At 42.4% G+C, this 19,465-nt stretch overlaps 1 protein-coding gene across 4 annotated transcripts in view; it reads right to left on the bottom strand.

The window, feature by feature from the left end:
- GAS7 (growth arrest specific 7) overlaps nucleotides 1-19,465 on the bottom strand; it is a 1,616,751-nt gene that overhangs the window by 1,153,088 nt on the left and 444,198 nt on the right. The window lies entirely within an intron of this gene.

The raw sequence follows: 19,465 nt of genomic DNA, 5'->3' as shown, positions 1-19,465 counted from the left end.
ATACACATATATACATACACATACACACATATATACATACACACACACATACACACATTGATATATATAGAGGGCTCCTGTTGTTTCAGCCGCCACCGCCAAGAGTCACGAAGGCACTTTGACTCCACGCCGCCGCTCCGGGGGACTACAGCACCCGGCAGGCCTCGCGGTGGCGCGTGCAGGGTGACGCAGGACGCGCCAGAGAGCGCCAACGGGGCCATAAAGGAGGGAGAAGCCCGGCAGAGCGGGGGAGAGATTTAAATAAACGCCGCCACCGCCGAGAGTCACTTACCTGCTGAGAGGGCTCCTGTTGTTTCAGCCGCCACCGCCAAGAGTTACGAAGGCACTTTGACTCCGCGCCGCCGCTCCGGGGGACTACAGCACCCGGCAGGCCTCGCGGCGGCGCGTGCAGGGTGACGCAGGACGCGCCAGAGAGCGCCAACGGGGCCATAAAGGAGGGAGAAGCCCCGCGTCGCGGGACGCGAGCGGGACGCCCGGACGAAGCACGGACAAAGGGCGGGCCCTCTACGGCCCTCATCGGCACGAGGAGGCTGGGCTGGGCCATAAACGCTGCAGAAAATTGAAAAAGACGCCTCTCCAAGTAAGACTTGCTCTCTAGTTGCTTCTTTGCTTAGTTAACATACCGGTTTTGTGTGGAAAACGCTAAAGATGCCTAAGAAACAAGCGGAAGCTCAGTCAAACACTATTAATAATTATTTGGTGCAGACCATTAAAAAGATTAACACGCAAAGAAGAGAATCCCTGGGACTGAGTCAGTCCCCTGACATGCGATGTTTATCACCTTCTGCATCTATCTTGATTGATGATACTATCCTGCAAGAAGCTCATTGTGTGGATATTAGTAGCGGTTCTATTCCCCAAGGCTCTATTGACACATCTGATAATGTTACTCCAGTACTTGAAGGATTAAACGAAGAGGCTGAGGGAAACAGACACAGATACCGAACTTGAACTAGAAAAACAGATCTGTGCCTCAGCGGATGAACAGTCCCCCACAAGACAAAATGCCAGGCCAAAACGACAATGTACTAAAAAAGACAAAGCGGGTGGGGCTACGTCCAGGGGCAAAACGGAAGAGGGTTACTACACCAAAAGCTAAGTCAGTGGTTTGTGATGAGGACTCACCCAAATTATCTCTTGAGGATGCCTTCTTTGAAAAAATTAGTGAATTCCTTGAGACAAAAATTAACACCATCATCAAACCTCTAATATCAAAAATTGATAAATTGCAAGCAGAGGTAAAAAAGTTGGGTGGACTTCATACCTTGGTCGCTGATGGGGTAGAAAATATAACTAAAATTGTCACACATTTAAATAATAATATAGGGGGAAAATCTACTGGAGATGTTGTAACTGAACAAGCAGGTAATCAATTGCCAGAGGAGATTCCATCTTCTTATCCACCAACATTGCTTGATAACAGTGAGGGTTCTCTGTTAGTCAACATTCCCACAAATATAATCCCTCTGGCAAACAACCCCTCAGCACAAACGCACACACCAGACCCCCTACAATTCTTAGTAGAAGCTACACCTGTGGTCTTGGTCTTAGCAAATGTCCCTCCATTGGAAGAGGGAATAGTGGAAAGCCCTACTTCCCTTAGTAGTAAGGCGCTACAATGGATGACTAGTAATATGCGGTTTGCACCAGGGGGGAAGCATCACCTGGCTAGGGTTACTAAGTCAGTAACTAGGGTCCCCTGGTTGGGAAACCGCCCGAAAAAATTCAAAGGGGATTGCGTGGCAGTGAGTTTCTCAGCAAATGAAGTCCTCCCCAATATTCTTGCTAATATATTCCCTCCCCAACGCAGACGGGGCAATGTTGTTCCCTTGACTCTAAAGTTTTTTTATGGTGAGCAGCAGAAAGTCACCTACCCAAGGACCCCAGCCCCAGGGTGGGATGGTAATTGGGATTCGACTTTTAGATGGGATCAGGAATCAGGGCAAAACATAGCAGCTTATCACCACCATCCAGCACAATTTAACCCGATTGCACATCCCCTTCAACTGTCCAACCGCTATGCTCCACTGTCTTTTCTGGATCAGAATGATTGACTCCCCCCAAGACAAGAAAATGGAGGCGATGACCTTCAGCCTGTACTTAGTCCATCAGTGCGGAGTTTTGCAGGCATTGGGGCATGCAAAATTATGAGCTGGAACATCGCTGGTCTCAGAGCCGAAATTAATGACAAGAATTGGCTTGATATAATTAGATCCTACGATGTTCTTGCCTTCCAAGAAACTTGGGAAACGTCAGACAGCTTGGCTCTGGACGGCTTTTCCCATTTTTTTGTTCCTGCAGATCCTAGCAATGCAGGAAGGGCAAAGGGAGGCTTGGCCATATATATTTCATTAGACCTCCAAGGAAAGCCAAGATACATTAAATCTAGCTCAATAAATTGCTTAGCGGTTGAACTATCCATATCGAATTCCTCTCCCATATTATTAGTTAACTTTTATAATTCCCCTGTCAGTCAAATTCTCAATGAGCATTTGGCATCTTTAGAGGAATTCCTGTCTACCCACAGTGAGAACAGTACCCATGGATACGAAGTGATCCTCATGGGAGATTTTAATATTCATCCATGCCATGCGGATTGCTATGTGGAACAAGAGGAATTTTCCTCCCCTTCCTCTCCACCACATTTTGAACATACACCACGTGGGCAGATGTTGGAATCGCTTCTAGCCACTTTTAACCTTTATGAATCATCTAGTCGCCCTATAGGCCCGAGGTTATCGACATATGTGGGCAATAATACAGGCACAATTATAGATTATATTTTTTTATCTTCTAGCCTTCTACCTGAAGTTAACATCTATAAGGTAGAAACGACAGTTTTTAGTGATCACAATCCGGTGATTTTAGAGATTATATCTCAGGGAGTCTTGGGAAAAAGAAAGGCTGATATCTTATGTGCTACAAAATTAGTCTTAAAAGATCAGAATCGGAGACTGAAGTGGGACCAAGTGACCCCTATCACCTTTTTGCAGGAAACCCTGGCAAAAGTAGAGGGTGAGGTTGCAATCTGTCTGGACAATAAGAATTCTGGCTCCAACATGATCGAGGCCTTTGATGCCATTTGCCGACAGGTCAACTTAGATCTGACCGTCAAGACAAAGGCAAAAGCAGATGGGTTCAGGGGCCCCGGATGGTTTGATTCAAATTGCTCCAAGGCTCACACTATTCTCTTAAAGGCTTTAAAAAATAAACCTAGAGACAAAGTACAGATAGCGTTACTTAGGAAGCAGTATAACCACGCTATCAGAGTGAGGAAACTCGAGATAAAAAACGAGGCCTGGAGCGAATTATTATTGCCCGAAACACAACGAGACAGTGCCAAATTTTGGGCAATCATAAATCACCCATATTTCGTAGGACAAAATAACCAGAGAGCAGATTGTGTTGTACCAGACGATAAATGGGTGACACATTTCAGCAACATTTACAGTTGCCCTGATATCCCCTCAGATTGCGAGACGCTACTTTCGCAAACTAAAACCGTAATCCCAGCCTTTACTCCAGAGGAGGTTAAGAAAGCAATTCACGCCACACTCTGCAAAAAGGCACCGGGGCCTGATGGGGTCCCTCCAGATTTTTTCAAAAGCGCTCCTGAATTTAGTACCAAGATTCTTACAAATATTTTTAATGCTACTAGGGACCACATTTTTCCTATCAGTTGGACAAAGTCCACAATAGTACCTATTTTTAAAAAAGGACAAAGGACAGACCCAGCCTGTTATAGGCCAATCTCCCTTATAGATTCAAGCTTCAAAATCCTGGGGAGAGTCCTTTTAGGTAGACTGACCCAGCTCATAGAAGGGAAGGACATTTTATCAAATGCACAGTATGGCTTTAGGGCCAAAAGAGGCACTATAGACCAATGCCTAAACCTGGAACTAATTCTAAATAAATATGTGATCGCCAAGGGGGACTCTCTGTACATGGCCTTTATGGACCTCTCATCAGCTTTCGACCTGGTTAACAGGGCTAAGCTGTGGAGGATCCTTCTGGTCATGGGCATTGATCCTCCTTTGGTTGAATATCTAGCTGAAATACACAGGGACCTAAAGACCTCAGTTAGAGTGACTAGGGAAGGAAGATGCACTTGTTACTTTAACTCGGAGAGGGGGGTTAGGCAAGGATGTATCCTTGCCCCCCTACTTTTCACTCTTTATATAAATGAGCTGGAGAAAGTTATGGCTGCATCTCATATTGATATTCCGCGTGCAGGTGAAACAAAGTTACCTGTCCTCCTGTACGCGGACGATGCAGTCTTATTAGCACGCTCTGGAGTGGCACTGAACAAACTCCTCTCATCCTTTGGGGATTTCATGACCTCGTTGGACATGAAAACTAATACAGAGAAATCCCATGTGATGATCGCAGGAGTCGCAGGCAGGAAAAGAAAGACTAAAACATTTTTCTGCACAGGGAAAGAGGTTAGGAGAGTCCCATCTTTCCCATACTTAGGGGTGACCTTTGATGAAATGGGCACTTGGGGCCCCCAGCACTCTGTTAAAAGCAACGCTGTTGCTAGAGCGGCAGCGGGTTGCTTGGATTTGCTAAAAAATTAGGTGCCCGTCCCATGGAAAGCATTATCAAAGTCTACAAAGCAAAATGTGTGTCCATTGCCCAGTACGGCTCTGCCATTTGGGGGTATACTAGTCACGATAAAATTCAAAAAGCAGAAAATAAATTTTTGAAATCTCTGCTTTCAGTCCCCCAATCGACTCCCACTTACGTATTACACGCAGAGCTAGGTTTGGGCTATATAACGGACACCCTGAAATTAGCCCCAGTTATTGGATGGATGAAAACTTGGCTTAACCAGGAGCTCACATTAAATCACATTATTTTAAAAGATTGTTTAGCCCTGGATAGAGCCCTACATATCCCGTGGGTAAAATTTGTACAAACGCAGCTGACTCGTGCCGGACGTCCGGAGCTTTTTTCTTCTCCAGACTTGATTAGCCAGGATGATCTTAAAATAGTAAAAAATACCCTGACTAAGTTAAAGGTTCTGGAGAGGGAAGCTATAGAGCTTAGAAAACCCACCGTAAGGAAACATTGTATGTTGTCATCTGTTCCAGGAATGGAACCATACCTTGTCCTGGTAACAAAACCATACCATTGTTTCCTCCTAACGAGATTTCGTCTTGATTTGATCCATCTTTTCTTGGGCAATATAAAAATTGGAGTAGACCTGATGATGCTGAACCATGTGATTGTGACCACTTTTCTACTCAGGACACGACACATTTTATCATGTTTTGTGGACATTATATTGATATCAGAAAAAGATATTTGTTTCCAATCCTGCGTAACCAAGGTTTTATTCAGGTCAAACCAGCGTTGATGTTTTTGCAACTCCTTCCAAGTGTTAAAGTAGCTTTCCATGTCGCTAGTTTTTTAGTTGCAGGAGTACGGATAAATAAGAACAGCACTAGAGTTAGGCATCTTACTGAATATTGAATACTGACTTCCCTTTTTTCTTTTAAAATTTTGTTTTATGGAGGGTCTCTTTTTAAACTTTTTAAACTTTAAACTTTTTAATACCTTTTAAAATTTTTATATGCTCTATTTTGTATATTGTGATTTTAAAATGTATTCGAATATTGATTATTTGTTGAATTATGTATTAACTTGTGCCTTGATGAATTGCTATGTAATTATGCTCATTCTTTTATGATTTTTAATAATCGAATAAAGATAATTGACTGACTGACTGACTATCTATATATATGTGTGTGTGTAAAGGGTTTATACTTCTAAAATACTTACATTTCTGTTGTAAAAGCATTCATGGTAAAGGCATATGCTTGGTAGAAAATTAACAGTATGTTTAACGCTGTGTAAGCGCATTTCTTTTTTTTATTAACACACACACAAAAATACATACACATACATACATACATATATATATATATATATATACATACATACACATATATATACACACATAAATATATAAATATATATACATATACACACATATATACATACACGTACACATATACACATACACATATATACATACACATATATACATACACATACACATAGACACATATATACATACACATACACACATATATACATACACACACACATACACACATTGATATATATATATATATATATATATATATATCACCTCATTAACCCACAATCCCTAATCTCTTATACTACCCTTGCCACCCAAAAACCCATACCCGCTCTAAACCCTAAAATAATACCCTTGGCACCCAAAACCCATACCTACCCTAAAATTGCCCTTGCCACCCAAAAACCCATACCCACCCTAAACCCTTAAATGACCCTTATCCCCAAAAACCTCTACCCATCCCAAATCCTAAAAGTACCCTTACCACACAAAATTCCATACCCACACTAAACCCTAAATGTACCCTTGCCACCCAAAAACCCATACCCTCCCTACACCTTAAAATTACCCTAGCCGCCCAAAAATCCATACCCACCCTAAACCATAAAAATAACCTTGCCACCCAAAACCCACATCTACCCTAAACCCTAAAAATACCATACCAAAAAAACGTCAAAAAACAATATATACAAATACACACTTAATACTTATCTGCAAAATACTTACTTTACATATACATTTTTTACGACGGATATGCCTTTCCTGCAAAATTCTTTGTAAAGGCATCAGTGGTAAAAGCAGATTTGTGGTAAAAAAATGTCGTTTTAAAGACAGTAGCCGTGGTATAGAAGTTTTCGTTGTAAAGCCTTTGTTGCAAAGCCATTTGTGGATTTGACGTTGCTGTAAACGATGTTTCACACCGCCACACCTGCTACATGCCACCTGGATAGGGTGACCAGACGTCCCCGTTTTCCCAAGACAGTCCCCGTTTTTGGAGAAGTGTCCCCGTGTCCCGACACTTTTCTCCAAGTGACTCAAATGTCCCCGTTTTCAACCAGTGTCCCAGGTAAACACAGAAATGTCCCTGTTTTTCATTGTTCCAGTTGAGCATGTGCGCGCATGCTCTCTTTGCACTGGCATTTGCTAGCCTGTGATGTTTTATTGATTTTTGGCAAATATATGCTGTAGTCCTTAAATGTGTAAATGTAGTAGGAAGTACTAATGCTGCTGTGTAAAGGAGAGGGCTGCCAATAAAAGACCTCAGATGTGTTGTCTGTAATGCTTCATCTCGGTCTGTGGAGGGAGCTGTCGTTGTTGTCCCTTTTCTATGTCTATGACAGCTGTCAAATAATCCTACTTTTATGTCGATTGTTACTGCAAACCGTATGTCTATGACCTGTCCCCGTTTTTTTTTTGTTGAGAATCTGGTCACCCTACACCTGGATATCCTCACGTGATTAGCACACTATAAAAACACTATTAAAACGACATTCTGCACCCTACAGCAGATGTGACGATGTAGTCCTACTTCTATGTTTACAGAACATCCTGCCCCACCCCCTGTCAAAATCTGGTCATACTCAACGTAACCAAAAAAACAGCAGTCATGGAAAGTTCATCTCTCCCGTGACACCCGTGCATTACTCTCTGAAGAGATGTGTCAAGGATAAATCGACTACCAAAACAAAAAACAAACAACACAAACATTGAAATACTGGTATATATCAGTTATTTCGCGACACAACAGCCCGTGTTTGGGCAGATATTTTTTTAGACGTGATGTGGGAAAACAACACTCTCAATCGCTGTTAAATTGTACTTTGAATAAGCAGTAATTTCTAAAGGCAGATCATTTCCTTCAAGCAAAAACGAGGTGACAACGTAGCTTTGAAACTCGTAAATGATTTATTGCTTACTGAAACGATAATTAATGTTCTTTTTTTATTTGCAGCCTTTATTTCCCAAACATTTGGCAAAGGCAAACCTCTGCAAGATACAAGCCGAGGGAACTCTAAAAATACTCTGAAAATGTTGCTTTTTCAGCATAAGGTAGTGATGAATTGCATTGTTTTTTGTGGCAACTCTCCTCGGGGACGTCAAATGTCTGCATTGTGAATTCGTGACTAATGATGCTGAAAAAGCTCCAAAAGTGGAGCCGTCCACTGACCCAGGAAAGTCAGGTATGCATGGAAACAAAAGTCGAAGAAGACCTTTAAAACTGTTTGTTGACCCCAAGTTCATTTAGATATTCGCTACACTGACGTTTAACCATGTGAACCTTGAAATACTGGTGGTTCCTAGAAGGTGCAATATGACTCTACCATGAATTGGAGACAATGCAGCATGTTATATAACATGCACTCGGACATTCATTCAGACTGGCGTGTTTAAAGACTGTGAATCACACATTCAGTTCTAATCACAAAGAAGAAGTAAATTAGGGAATGCTTAATCTTAAAACCAGGCCCAGCACCGGCACTGACGCCATGAGAGCAGAACAGTACACAGGACTAAAAGATACAGGATGTAACACCCCCAACAGAAACATCTACATAATCCTATTGACATGACCACTGCTCAACAACCATCACACAACCATACAACAGCCAACAACACATCAAAGCGCAATACCACAAGAAACATACACATACCACAAACAGTAACAATTACCCTACATGATTATTCAAGGGTCTGAAAACCAATAATGTTCTGAGTATCATAACATCTGAGGGCAATTCTACACGTAATCGCTACTATAATAAAGAATCCTATTTAAATAAGAAGTCTTACCTAAATAGACGGATTCCCATCACTCACAAATTGGTGACATGCTTCATCATCTGGGTCTCCTCTTACAGTCAACCTGGTGACACTAAGGGCTACCACCCCATCATACGGTATCGGGAAGCCCGAGGATGTTTTAGTTCTAATAGTCAGGAGAAGGAGCTAAGCTCCTGTCTAGATTACCAGAAGAGAGCTATTTATTTTGTGTGAGAAACAAATGCAGTGAATAAAAAAGTGATATGTTAATTTAAAATTGAACTATAAGGGACCCTATATTTATTATTGTCCCTCACAGTGCAAAATTAAAACAGTGCAAATGACAGTTTGTACCAAATAACTGTCTAATGTTTGAAAAAAGGTCAACATGATTCAGCTCACCAGGACCATATTCTGTCCAGTGCCTTCTTCAGGACCAACTAACATATTGCTACTGCAAAACATGATGAAAGTGAAAAAATAAGTATATATAACACTCATTACGGTTGGAAACAATACAACCTAATCACCTGTATTCAGGGATGTGCTGCCCTTCCTCTGCAAACCTGTCCAACTGACGGTATCCGATGTGCATGAGGAAAATACCTCACCTCACCTGGCAGCGGTCGTCCGAGCCGATGGCTTGGACGACCGTCAAGAGATACCGATGGACAGAGCAGGCGTCCTTTTCCCTGAGCCACTGCCAGGTGAGGTGAGGTGAGGTATATTCCTCATGCACATCGGATACCGTCAGTTTGATGGGTTTGCAGAGGAAGGACAGTACATCCCTGATTACAGGTGATTTGGTTGTATCGTTTCCAACCGTAATTAGTGTTATATATACCTATTTTTTCACTCTCCATGTTTTGCAGTAGCAATATGTTAGTTGGTCCTGAAGAAGGCACTGGACAGAATATGGTCCTGGTGTGCTGAAACATGTTGACCTTTTTTCAAACATTAGACAGTTATTTGGAACAAACTGTCATTTGCACTGTTTTTAGTTTGCACTGTGACGGACAATAATAAATATAGGGTCCCTTATAGTTCAATTTTAAATTCACATATCACTTTTTTATGCACTGCATTTGTTTCCCACACAAAATCAATAGCTCTCTTCTGGTAATCTAGCCAGGAGCTTAGCTCCTACTCCTGACTATTAGAACTAAAACATCCTCTGGCTCCCCGATCCCTATGACGGGGTGGTTGCCCTTAGTGGCACCAGGTTGACTCTAAGAGGAGACCCAGATGATGAAGCATATCATCAATTGGTGAGTGATGGAAATCTGTCTATTTAGGTAGGACTTCTTATTTAAATAGGAATCTTTATTATAGTAGCGATTATGTGTACAATTGCTCTCAGATGTTATGATATTCAGAACATTATTGGTTTTCAGACCCTTGGATACTCGTGGTGTATAAGTATTGTGTAGTAGGGCAAGGTATCCATGCCGGTGTTTAAAGATTGCCTTAGACCCCAACTAAAATTGGGTATTTTTTTTTTACCACAGAAACATGCCACCGCCCACTTATAAGGTGCACCCAACAATAATTAAGTAGAAAAGCCGACAGGTTTGAGGATTGTTCACTGCACAGCCTTTTAAACAGCTGCTGACCCAAGGTACATTAAAAATACGAAACACAAACCCTCCTAAGCATAGCAATTGTATGTGGAATTTGACATCACATATAGCCAAGTCCCTGGCTTATAATAATACACACCTTGCAAATGCATATTCCGTGTTCATAACGCTACCATGAAACATATAGATCGAAGGCAGACCTTGCAACTATATTAAGAAACATACATTGGCCTAGGGCACAATCTTGCAACCATAGCCAGGTTTGACACATCGCGGATACTTCCAAATTCAAAGTAAGAAAACAACACACAATGCACAGGCTCACAACTCACAGCTACACTCACTGAGCGTAAGCGCATACTTACTCCTACAACCATTCACACATCATTGCACTGCACCGAAACACACTACAAAGTAGCACAACATATCTCAAACGTCCATGCACAGCACCCTCATAAGCATGCATAGTACAATTTCACTCACATACAAACTGCACATACCCTACGGATGAACACTTAATAACTCTTCAATCAAAATGTTTATCAGACCAAGACCATATACATAAAACACACACATACAGAACGCAAAACTAACTGCAAGCTCACTCAACTATGAAAGGTTTGGCAAATTAAGCAACAACAACTGGCTGAAACTCATTTATAACAACTAGCATAAACAATTAAATAGCCGCCTCTTGGCATTACCACATTGTATCCTATTCATAAAGGTAACTGTGGAGGTTAATGATCATTTATGACCTAATTTACTTGTTTTACACCATAAACAAGTTCAAAAGGGGACTCTTGGCAGGCATAAAGTCATTTACAAGTAAGGCGATCTCCATCACAAGTGCAGTGTAGCAACCCCCTTATCGCATGGTCTCTCTTCATGCGTGAATGTTGGAACCATGGTTTTAACATATTATGCTTGTCACCACTTTCAAGTCTGTAAATCACATTAAACTGTTAGAAGATGTAGTCATTGCAAGACTTATTTTCTTGCCCTCATTATCCCACAATAAACACAGCGGTGTACAAATAAAATCCCAACTAAAATGTGTGTATACCAAAATAAAGTGTTTTAAATTCATTACAAACAATAACATTACCCAATTGCGTTCGAATACATTGACACACAAATCCAGTTACTGCATATGTTAATGTACTCCAAATTCTTTGTCGTCATTACAAAGCAAAGAAAGAGAAGAATCTACTAAATGGGAACAAAACTTCGTTTTTAGGCCCAAAAACATGCAATTTGAAATAAGGAAGTTTAACTTTGATAAATATTACATAACAAAACAAGTGGTTTGTACTACAGACGCCAGTGTTTTGAGAATTTTAAAAGGAAGCAAATGAGAAAATAATCGTTTTTTAATGACCCATAAAATGAGTTTGAAATTAAACGTAATGTTGGCATTAATTATTTACAACACGCAGCACAACGGTACTAATACACAAGTATTCATTAGGGAGGTCTACGTTAAAGACTATAGGAGACACTCGTCTCCCTGTGACAGTTTTAGTTCCTGCCAGATTCAGAGAATATATTCACAATAAACTCGTTATTCCCAATGCATTGCTAATATCAAACCGTAGTATTTGGCAAACAAAGGAATGATGGTAAATGTCCACAAAGCATAATATTGTTAAGAGGAAAACTATTTCGGTGTCCTCTTTTCCTCCAAAGCTCATTTCCACTAAAACACAACCCCCGCTATTCAACCAAACATCACAAACAACACCTACTTCAAATCTGACTAAATTTTCTCCCATTCGCCAAATCACTGATGTATGCTGGAAACTGACCTCACCATCTATGAACACATCACCAACGAAAGCAAGAAGTCCTTGATCAGCTCGCTCCACTAAACAAATGCAACCATTCCTACCAGAAAGTGTCTTCAGAACAACAGCACAAGCCCTGGCCCTCTCGCATCTGCATGGTGGCAATGCCTTGCTCCAGGAGGTTTGGACTCTTTCTGAAGGCCATCATACACACCACATTACTCCTTATCAAGAGCCTCAAGAATTGTGACTACATCATCCGTACCCCAATGAAACTGCACTGGCTACTCTTAACACCTTGCATGCTCATGACGAGGTCAGCTCGTCATGAGCCACGGTGCTCGTGTGCTCATGACGAGATGAGCTCTCATGACCGTTGGAACGCTCGCATGCTGGGCTAATTCCCCTGCTGTGTGAGCGTTCCACACAAACGGGTATGGTCATGACGAGCTCAGCTCATCATGAGCACACGAGCACTGTGCCTCATGACGAGCTGACCTCGTCATGAGCATGGGGACGCTGTGCGCGCCTCCCCACCCCCACAGCACAGCTGGGAATATGCCCCGCAGGGAAGGAGTTAAAAGGCCTGCTCTATCGTGAAAATCAGATCCATCCGCTACAAAGCATCCATAACAGGCACCTCCTAAATCAACTTACCAACTCAGGTCGATACCCTCAAACCAACAGCAGGTTACAGTGAGAAGTGGTACAAAAAGCAATAAACAAACAGGGCTTTTCCATTCATGAACCCTGAATCTGGACCACCACAACCCTGATCCAATTAAGGAAAGAGCTGAAGACCCACCTCTTTGAAAGACAGTCTGCTCCTGTTCTCAGAAAGTAGCATCCACTCCATTCACTTGCTGACCGTATCCTTGCCTTTGATACGCGACAGTGCCCGCTGCCTTTCATTAGGATCACACTACACAAATACTGCATACATGATAGAGGAAACGTAAGGTGCATTACATTCACTGAATTGGGCAGCAGGCCAGCAAAATTCCCCCTGAAGCCTAATACCAAATTATACCACACCATCAGGGAAAGGAAGGGTGTGACTCAGCAGTCACTATCCTGCTTAAAAGAATGACTCAAACTGACTCTGGGAATAATGTCATAAACCAAAAGCAACCAAATACCCACAAGGCTATGGTGACGGCCACAGACAGTATGCAAAGTATAACAAGCACCTAAGGAGTTCTGGTAGAATAGGAAATATATTAATGCTTCAGGGAAAGATCTGCAATGTATGTGAAATAGTACCTAGAGTGCATTCTGTGAAATCACAGCATAGCACGGTATTTGTTACATGCATTATTCACTGACTGAGGCATTTTGGTGATAAATTAAATGGTACAACAACAATTCCAGCATGAAGATAAATATAAAGAATGTATGTTCTTCCTGGGAATCAGTTGATGTATACACATGTGATCACTTTCAGTGATGTTTTCGCATGGGTGAAACATGCACAGGACCGTCAAACCTAGTTACTGGCAGAACTGCCCATCACATACCCAGATCCGCAGTAAGGGAGATGTGAAAGAAGTTTGCTATCAAGGACAGGAATATTTGCCACTGTACCTATCTAGCAGATATATGCCTTTTTAAAATGGACCCTAGGTAACCAAAAGAGGGAACAACAGGAACACCACCATCAGGTCGGACGGAATTCTAGTAGGGGAATTATCAAAGCAGGTACAACGTCAAATTGGCTGAACAAAGTAACCTGAATGTCAATTATGGGAATATTTTCGTGAGAATTAACAGAGAGCGTTGGCTGAGGAATGCTAAACTGAAAACTTTGGACTGGATTGAAACCTTTATTCAGGGATCAATACATACTTTGTACTCTCAAGACATTTACAGAACTAAATATGCAATAAGGTGACTCTGACAATTTATTTATTTGCGGGTTTATAACGCGCTAGGATCACCTCCAAAGGAGTATCTCCGCGCCTTTGGCAACCTTCCAGCGCATAGCAGTAGGTATATAAAATGTACACTAGTTTTGGAATAAGAAGGTTTTTAACTGTTTTCTGAACGGGAGCTACTCCTTGCAAAGTCTCAAGGAAAGTGGGAGGCTGTTCCACAGCGTTGGGCCAGCAATTGAGAGGGCTCTACCACCCTGTCTAGCCTTTTTTGCTCTCGGAACCTGCAGCAGGGCTTGTTCACTAGATCTCAAGGATCTCAAAGGTTTATAGGGGAAAAATCTGTTAGACAAATACACAGGGCCTTTCTTCTGGAGACACTTGTGTATAATGCAACAAGTCTTGTACTTCACCCTTTGTTTAATGGGAAGCCAATGCAGGGTGTTCAAGAGGGGTTTGGAGGGGGTGCGAGAGGGCTGATTGAGAACAAGACGGGCCGCGGTATTCTGGACTACCTGCAATCTGGCAGTTACTCCCTCATTTGCTGATAGAAGCAACCCATTGCAATAGTCCAAGCGACTCAACACTAAGGCCTGCACTAACGTCCTCCTGGTTGAGTCAGGGAGCAAGGGAAAAACTTTCCTCAGCATTCCGATGACATGGAAGCAGGACCCCACCACTTGGTTGCCATGTTGCTTCAGGGACAGCTCCTGGTCCAGACGCACACCGAGATTTTTAACCACCTGCTTGGGCTCTGGGACTGGGCCAAGATCTTGCGGCCACCAGTCGAGGGACCACAGGAGTTTGGCCTCACCGAACAGCATCACCTCCGTTTTTGCAACATTGCATTGCAGGAAGTTAGATGCCATCCAGTGGGCCACTGCCTTCATCCCCTGGGCGAAGGAGTTCCTGACCTCATCCGTGAAGTATTTAAAAGGAAAGAGGAGTTGGGTGTCATCCGCATATGACACAGGGATAAACCCATGGGACCTCATGATGTTCGCTAGGGGGGCCACATAGATATTAAAAAGGGTAGGCCTCAAACAAGAGCCCTGTGGCACCCCCTTCGAGATCCCCAACTCGTCTGACCGATAAGCACCCAAGGTGACTGTTTGGGTGCGATCTGTCAGGAAACTCCTCAGCCACACTAGAGCCCCACCTTCCAGGCCGATGTTAACAAGCCTGGTGGTCATGATGTCATATGACACGGTGTCAAACGCCGCAGACAATGTACTCTGCATTGGTTGTGCAAGTAAAGATGGCAATACCTGGCTATGCGGAACAGTTTAAAATGCCAGGAAGTTTGTACTAAGGAGGATGAGAAAAGGTCTACAATGGCAATGAAACCAGTGACTTTTTTGCCGAGATCTATTTCCCACTGACGGGGACTCAAATATAAGCCTATGGTTTTGGAGCTTTTCATGCATAAAGAGGTGTGGCTGATTGTCCCAGTTCCCTTGTACTGACCGAATCCCTGGGTGGTTTGCCGTCTGAGGCCCTCTGCACCCTGTGAAGCTTTGGAGGGAACACTTATTTAGCGGTTCCTTCTCAATATTGACTTTACATAAATGTATTTACCTGATATCTGTATATCCCTTGTTTTTTTACTTTATCAGTTATCATCATGACCATATTCCAGGACAATATGCCATTTCTAATTCATACCCCCTGGATCCGTTTTTTGTCATAAGGGCTTAGATTTTATCGCCATAACTTAAACATGTGTTTAAGAGATTATCAAAGGATTTTGAAGCCTAAGTTAAGGGGCTATGAGCAGATGAAGCAACAACTTACTCTTAAAGCTTGTCGGCGTATTTTTCGTTGTTTTAGTACATCTACCATCAACAACAGCACTGTACACAGCGGGGGTTGCCGCAGAGCCTTTACTCCTGCCAGACCCTGAGCCTTTGGCCACATTGGCGCATGATGGTTGCCGTACTGTGATATTGTTTTTTGTTGTTTTCATTCATTTCCATAGAAATGAAACATTGTTAAGGTCTTCTTCCATGTTTCGTAGATCTGCGAGAACCTTGCCATGCAGAAACATTAAGATAAATGCAATTTTAATAACAAATACACAATGTGATTAAATATACATTTTTTTTGTGTTTTTTTGTTTTCCACAGGTCTTTATACCGAGGACAGTTCTGAAATTAAAAGCTATATTTTCAACAATATTTAGTCAAAGGAGGCATTTGTTTCTGTCTAAAAGGGTGTCGCTCTTAATTATTCTTAGATGGAAATGAGCCAATTAGAAATTTCAGCAACTGCAGGGCGAGTTCGAGAGAGAAATAAGGGAGGAGCTAGGAAGGGAGAAAGAAGGGGATCAGAGAGCAGGAAGAGTGAAAGGAAAGAAGGGCTGAGAGAGAATGGACGAGTGGAAAGAGAGAGTGCAGGAAGAGCCGAAGGAAGTAGGGCTGGTTGGAGTCGGAGAACATACCCGGTCAAACGCAATGTGTCCATGAATGAAAGCAAATGCCTGCTCTAATAGTCATACTCACTGTTTCTAATCTTCAAACACTTGTAATACATCTTAAGATGTAAAACATGTCAGGATCAAGGTCTTAGCGGAGCTTATGAATCTGCAGCACTTCAAATAATGTCTGAACTGTGAGGCTAGGACTCCAGATGTCTGCCAGGAGCGGACCACAGGGGTTCACTGTTGAAATACTGCAGGATGGGAAGGAAGTAAACAGTGCTCTGCGATCGACTGACAAAACAAAGTCTCAGCTGCAAGAGCCTGAATGCTTTATACCTCCTCTTGGTTTCTAAGTCTATTTCATCACAGACGTGCATTTAGTGTTCTCAGTGACGATGCGGCAAAATCTGGCACAATCAGTGGAAATGGACAGCTTTGAAACCACTCACTTCACAACGTAATAAAGAGATACTGCTAGCTGACTGTGTGACTTGCAATATCAATATCGCCGCTGTTGCGTGGACAAAATCAACGCATCTCCTCCATTGCGTGGTTCGACGCGAAGCATCCCTTCGGCTGCACCCTGCATCATCAGCGGGCCTAACTAGGTCCTTATTTCTGGGCACACCCCATCGCAATCGGACTAAAATTTTGACTTTTTCCTGGGTCCAGCATGACCACATAACCCACATAAGGGCTTACTGCTTCTGAACCCTATTTTACTATTTATTCTTTAAAAAGCCATAACTCGACTTCTACTTATTGAATTTTTATCGTTATGGACGTGTTTTATTTATTAAATTAAGTGCTAGTTTTCGAACCTGATGTGGAATCTTTTTGTGCGGTGTTTTCACTCTTCCACTGTTTCAAATTTTGCACAAATACTTTACACACAGCTTCTAAAGTTATGCCTGACTGCTCTGTGCCAAACTAACAGAGGATGAGCACAGGTTAACTTAGGGTTTGCCTGCCTCTTACCCTGACTAGGACTGTGGTTGCTGCTTGACTCGGGCTCATACCCCAGTCAATCTACAACCCGATTTCTAACAAGTCATAAATCGCAGTTATTGCCAGGATATCAGGTTTCACCTATCATATTGAAATGGGTAGGCCCACTGCTTCAGAACAGCTTCTTCATCAGGCTTACAAAGGTATGGGCTTGCTTCACCTAAGTACTTGCAACCTCGTCTAAAGTGGTGCAGCTAAAGACAAAACTGAGATGCTCCAAAGGTTTCACAATTTGGCAGCCAGGATCTGCTTGAACCTAAACAATTCATGCTGGCTCCAACCGCTCCATACCTATGCTGGACAAACATCAATGGGTCGCAGTAAACTAAAGGATCACATTGAAACATCTGTGAGCTCTCAAAGCCCATGAGGGAAAAAGGCACTGAATGCTTACAGAAACTAACATAGCCTTTGCTGTGCCATCTGATTGGGAATACTTACACTGGTTCTCCAAAGCCAGTTTTATCCGAAAGAGGTATAAGGTAGAAATATCAGAATTTGGGTATCACAAATAAGGAAAATAGGTAATGCTAATTTGCTATACCTCGGAACACTTGGCTATTTAGTTCAAAGAATACACATGATCCAGAATCATGTCAAACACCTTGTTCTGGGTAGCCCTAAGCTTAGATCACATAAGTCCCCTTTTTCGATTGTGACACTCGCTTCTAAGCAGGGAGCATATGCACTTCAATACTCTTTGCAGTGCACAGATTGCAATGTAAGCAGTCTCCTTGGCTCATATTGAAAGGAATCATGCCTCCTGGTCAATGGGCCAATGATATACAACTCTACTTGAAATCTCCTCTTTTTCAGACATGCAATGCCTCTAACACTGCTTGCATATCATTTAGGTATGGATGTTGAGCGCCTACCTCAGTCTCAACCTAAACAAGACATAATTCCTGCTACTTGCCAAGAAGAACAAACAAGATACAGTACAAACCTGGTTCAATGCAATGAATCTTGCCAGCTTTGAACCCAATTTTCACAAATGCCAAGTCACTTGGACTCTCCATGGACACCAACCTAAGTCTCAAGGAACACATTTGCCAAAAAAACAAACATGGCTAGAACCAACTTTCTCTTCTGAAGAAAGCCAAGTCATTTCTTCCAGAAAACGATTTGATTTCGGAACTGATGTTCAAGCCCTCGTACTCTTGCATCTCAATGGTGGCAATGCTCTGATCATGGCCTTCCAGGCTCGACACGGGCAACTCTTAGGAGCATCCTTCACAATGCAGCACATGGCATCCAGATCCTGAAGAAATATGATCATATCACCCTCATCTTGATAAAACTCCATTAGCTCACCTTGCCAGCCTACATCGTCTTCAAGACCAGCTGCTTCATTTACAAAGCAACATAACCAGCTTACCCACTTATCTGTCAGACAAGCTCAACATCTCTGGTGGTTTCAAGCACACCCAAAGCAAGTACACCATCAGACTGATTTCTAAGAAGTGCCAAAAGAAATAAGTCAACAGGCCTTTTCCATCGGTGCATCTAGGTTCTGGAACAACATCACCATGTCTATCAGGACCACCCCACTGCTGCTCCAATTTAGGAAAGAGTTGAAGGCTCACCTCTTTAAAGAACAATGCATTAACATCCACCATCCAACTTGCACTCCTATTACTCAGTACCTTTAAGCTTGTATTCAACTGTTTACAGTGCTCCGCTGGCTTTGGCAACGTTCAAGCTATAGAAATACCATATGCATACATATCAGAGTTCACTCCATGCCCAATATACTGGCGACCGTAACTTTGCAAAAAAGCACAGTAGCAGGCTGAACCTTTTCGGTTGTCTCTGACAGCCTGTGGAATTCCTTGCAAGATAACTTGAGATCAGTCACATGTCTAAGTGAGTTAATTTAAATTCATTTTGGTATTAGAAGCATTCTAATCACTTTAAAATCCTGAGCCGCCTGGAGGAGGAGCACTAAACAAAACATGGCTTACCGTGGGTGCAAGCGGCATTGCCTCCTTTCAGTGGGTAGGATGACACCATCACAAAAGTTGAAACCTGGTTTTGGGATGCCAGTCTACGGAGGTGAGTCCTCTTCTCACTCAGTAAGGAATGAGATGAAGAAAGGGGTGAGTAGGTAATGACTGACACACAGCCCCAGT

The sequence above is a fragment of the Lissotriton helveticus genome, chromosome 7 (assembly GCF_964261635.1).
Source record: "Lissotriton helveticus chromosome 7, aLisHel1.1, whole genome shotgun sequence".
NCBI lineage: Eukaryota > Metazoa > Chordata > Amphibia > Caudata > Salamandridae > Lissotriton > Lissotriton helveticus.
The sequence above is the reverse complement of the archived record's forward strand: the minus strand, read 5'-3'. Positions and strand labels throughout refer to the sequence as shown.